Raw genomic sequence first — 4,602 nt, 5'->3', positions numbered from 1 at the left:
GGTAATGATGGAAGATGGAAAGGAGGAAGAGAGGAAATGGAAGATAGAAGGATGGAAAAGGTTGAAAGGAGAGAGGGGGGCAGGAGTGGAGAAAATGGTAAAGGGAGGTGAGGGGAGGTAGGGAGAATGGGATAAGGATGGAAGATGGAATGAAAAGGAAGAAATGGAAAATAGAAGTGAAAAGGTTGAAAGGAGAGGGAGTGACGGAAATGAAAAGGAAAGTGAAGGGCGGTAGAGAATGGAAGGAATGGAAAATAGAAGATATGAAAAAGTTGAAAGTAGCGGGAATGACGGAAATTAAGAGGAAGGTGAGGGGCGGTAGAGGATGGGAGGAAAGAAAGGAAGGAATGGAAAATAGAAGAATTGAAAAGGTTGAAAGGAGAGGGAGTGACGGAAATGAAGAAGAAGGTGAGGGACGGTAGAGGATGGAAGGAAAGAAAGGAAGGAATGGAAAATAGAAATAAAAAGGTTGAAAGGAGAGGGAGTGACGGAAATGAAGAAGAAGGTGAGGGACGGTAGAGGATGGAAGGAATGAAAGGAAAGAATGGAAAATAGAAGAATTGAAAAGGTTGAAAGTAGAGGGAGTGACGGAAATGAAAGGGAAGATGAGGAAAAGTAGATTGAAGGAAAGGAAGGAAAAAATAGAAAATAGAAGAACTGAAAAGATTGAAAGAATAGATGGGGGATTGATGCACCAACAGGAAAAAGGTTAAAAGGAAAAAATATGAATAAACAAATGATGAATGAGCTGAAGAAACAGTAAATAATAAAGCCGAAAAACAAAAATGGTGTGTATATTTATTTGTAGAGATATATTGTTAGGTAAAGAAAGCGTGTATACGTATTTTGTTGTTGTTGTTGATGTAGTTTTGTTTTGGTGGAGTATGATTTTGAAAGACTCTTAAGCCATGTTTTTTATTAGGACAAAATTTTGATAGTGGGTTATTTATGTTATTGTTTTAGTATCCTCCTCCTCCTCCTCCTCTTCCCCCTCCTCCTCCTCCTCCTCTTCCTCTCCTCTCATCCTCATCCTCATCCTCCTCTCCTTTCTTCTCTCCTCTCCTCTCCTCTCCTCCTCCTCCTACTCTTTCCCACCTCCATTCCTCTATTCTCGCCTCACCTTTTCCTCTTCTCTTTCCAGGTAAGCGTCACCTCACCTGCACAGACGGATGTTAGGGCTCCGACAGGTGTGAGTATGCATCTAATTAAAGGTGTGCCCCGTGACGCCAGGTAAGGGAAGACGTGGTGGTTTGAAGACACTGTTACGAAGGTGTGTTGATTATTACGAAGGTGTGTGGATGCTTTACTCACCTGGATGCCACCTGTACCTGGCTGCCGTGTGCTTGATTGGATTTTAATTAGACTGAGTGTTTTGGTTATTTTTATTCAGTTTATTGTTTTTTCTTACGGTTAAAGAGGTAGATCAAGAGGAAAGGAGTTTTATAAAAGAGAAAATTCAAAGGGTAAGAGAGTAAAGAGATGGAAAAGCAAAGGGCAGGGCTGAATAAAAAGGAGGAAAATCAAAGGGTAAGGAGTAAAGAAGAGGAAAAGCAAAGGGCAGGGCTGAATAAAAAGGAGGAAAATCAAAGGGTAAGGAGTAAAGTGGAGGAAAATTAAAGGGCAGGACAATATGAAAAGGAGAAAAATAAAAGGGCAAGACAGTATGAAATGGAGGAAAATAAAACTGCAGAAAGTAAAAAAAAAAAGGAAAACAAAGGGTAAGAGAGGAAAGAAGAGGAAAATCAGAGGGCAGAACGATATGAAAAGGAGGAAGGAAAATAAAAGGGCAAAATAAAAAAGGAAAAACAAAAGATAAGGGGGGAGAAAGAGCAAAGGGAAGGGAGGAGGGGACTTTGAGCTGCCTCCTTTACGTGTGAAAAAAAAAGTAGACAAAAATAAGTATAGAGAGCAAAGAAAGAACATGATAAAGAAGATAAAGAAAAAGGATATAGTACAGAAATAAATAGTATGATAAAAAAAGTACCAAAGAATATGACACAGTAAATAAGAATATGAGTACCTGAGTGAAGAAAGAGTGTAATGAATGAGTTAAGAATGAGTGCAATAGTTTAAAGACATAACGTACAGGTAGTAGATATTGATGTGAAAGACCAATGAATGAATAATGAAAGACTAAATAAGTATAGAAAATGGCTGTGATTAATGTAAAATATATGAAAGACGAGTGAATAGATGAATGGAATGAAATAAGGAAGGAGGGAAGAAGGGATGGGAGTAATTAAACAACCATGGAAAGTAGGGAAGAAGAAAGAAAGGAAGGGATAAATAAGGAAGGAAAGGCATAGAACAAGTAATGAAAGAAAGGGAGAATGAAGGAAAGAGGGAGGGAGGAAAGGAAGAAGGAAGGAAAGCCATAGAGCAAGTAATGAAAGAAGGGAAGAGGAAGGAAGGAAGGAAGGGATAAAGAAGGAAAGAAAGGAATAGAACAAGTAATGAAAGAAAGGGAGAATGAAGGAAAGAGGGAGGGAGGAAAGGAAGAAGAAAGGAAGGAAGGAAAGGAATAGAACAAGTAATGAAGAAGGGAAGAATGAAAGAAAGAAGGAGGGAGGAAAGGAAGAAGGAAGGAAGGAAGGGATAAAGAAGGAAGGAAAGGCATAGAACAAGTAATGAAAGAAAGGAAGAAGGAAGGAATGAGGGAAGGAGGAAATGAGGAAAGGAAGAAGGAAGGAAGCAAAGAATGAAGTTAAATGAGCAAATAAGGAAAAAAATAAAATAAAAGAGAATTAGCAAGGAAGGAAAGAATATATAGATGAAGAGAAGGAAAATGAGAGAGAAGGAAAATGAGTAATAAGCGAACGAAAGAAAGAAGGGAATAAAGAATGGAAGTAATAAAAGGAGGAAGAAATAAAGACTAAGAAATATGGGATAATAAGGAGAGAAGGAAAGAAAATATGGATGAAGAGAAATGAAAATAAGAAAGAAAGAAAATAAATGAAGGAGAGTAAACGATGAAGAGAAAGAAGAGAATAAAAGACAGAAAAAATAAAAAATAGGAAGATATATAGAAAAGAAAGAATACATGGATGAAGACAAGGAAAATAGGAGAGAAAGAAAAGGAGAAGTAAGCGAACGAGAGAAAACAGTGAAAAGAAAAGAAAGGAATAAAGGACAAGTAATAAAAGGAGGAAGAAATAAAACACATGGAAGAAAAAACAAAAACAACAACAACAAAAAAGGCAGAGAAAAAAAAATAGGAAAAGGAGAGTAAAAAAAGGAAGAGGAGAGAGAAAAAAGGAAGGAATAGCAGACGATTTTAAGCCCATTTGAGACGAGGCAGGTAAACATTAAACACCTGTCGAGGATGGTTAATTAATGAGCCAACGAAAGAATTAATGAATCAGACAGGTGAATAAGTGATGGAGGTGAGACAGGCGAATAAATAAGTGACTAAGGAGAGCCAGGAAGTGGGTTAGTGGAGAGTAGTGAATGATTTAGTGAATGTATAATGAACGAAGGAGATGGAGGACGAACACAAAGAAAGAACAAACAACAGCAGACCTGCTGGTCCCTACGAGGCTGTTTGTGACAAGCTACACTAACTATCTAATCAAAGATGGAAGATGAAGGACAGCAAAGGCGAAAGCCCCAATCCCTCCAGCCAAAGCTGGCAGGAAAGCAAAAAGAACCATGGAGCATGGAAAAACTGCATGGAAATTATGTAGGAAAGATGAAAGAACTACCATTACTGCTACCTCTAACCGGGCGATAAAAGCGGACAAGGACACCAGTATTCGAAAGAACTTAACGTTATTACGACAATTAGTAATATCTTAGTTGCTGGTTGGATTCAAAACACTTGTCTAATCTATTCTTGAAGGCCGTAACTGTTGTACTATCAACGACATCACAGAGTAGAGAATTCCAAACATTAACGACTCGATTGGAGAAGAAGTGTTTGGCTTTGTGCGACGAGAATCTTTTACCACTTATCTTCAAATTGTGATTTCTTCTTGTTCTATTTGATCGATCAATTGTAAAGTAATCTTCCGCATTAATATCACTGAATCCTTTGAACATTTTAAACACTTCTATTAGATCGCCTCACATTCTTCGTTTTGATAGGCTGAATAAATTTACTTCTTTAATCCTTTGTTCATAAGATGTAAAAAAAAAAAAAAAAAATCAAGAATGCGTCATAGAAATGGACACCACATACATACATACATACATACATACATACATACATACGAACGTGAATTCATACATACATACACATAAACTGGTAGGTAGGCAACATGCATATAGACAGACAGACAGGCAGATAGACAGACAGACAGATGAAGAGGCAAACACATATACATACATACAGACAGACAGATAATTAAGTGAACAGACAGGCAAGCAGACACAGACAGACAAATAGACAGGTGAACATGCAAATAGACAGACTGACAGAGGCAAATAGATAAACAGACAGACATGAAAGAGATAAAGACATTAAGTAACAGCACACTGGAAACAGGTGGAACTAAGAGAGAGAGAGAGAGAGAGAGAGAGAGAGAGAGAGAGAGTTGGCATTGCTCCAGCCATGTCTCCTCCGTCACACTCCGGTAATACACAGACGCACTCTCTCTCTCTCTC

The sequence above is a fragment of the Eriocheir sinensis genome, chromosome 21 (genome assembly GCF_024679095.1).
Source record: "Eriocheir sinensis breed Jianghai 21 chromosome 21, ASM2467909v1, whole genome shotgun sequence".
NCBI lineage: Eukaryota > Metazoa > Arthropoda > Malacostraca > Decapoda > Varunidae > Eriocheir > Eriocheir sinensis.
This window is presented reverse-complemented; position numbering follows the sequence as displayed.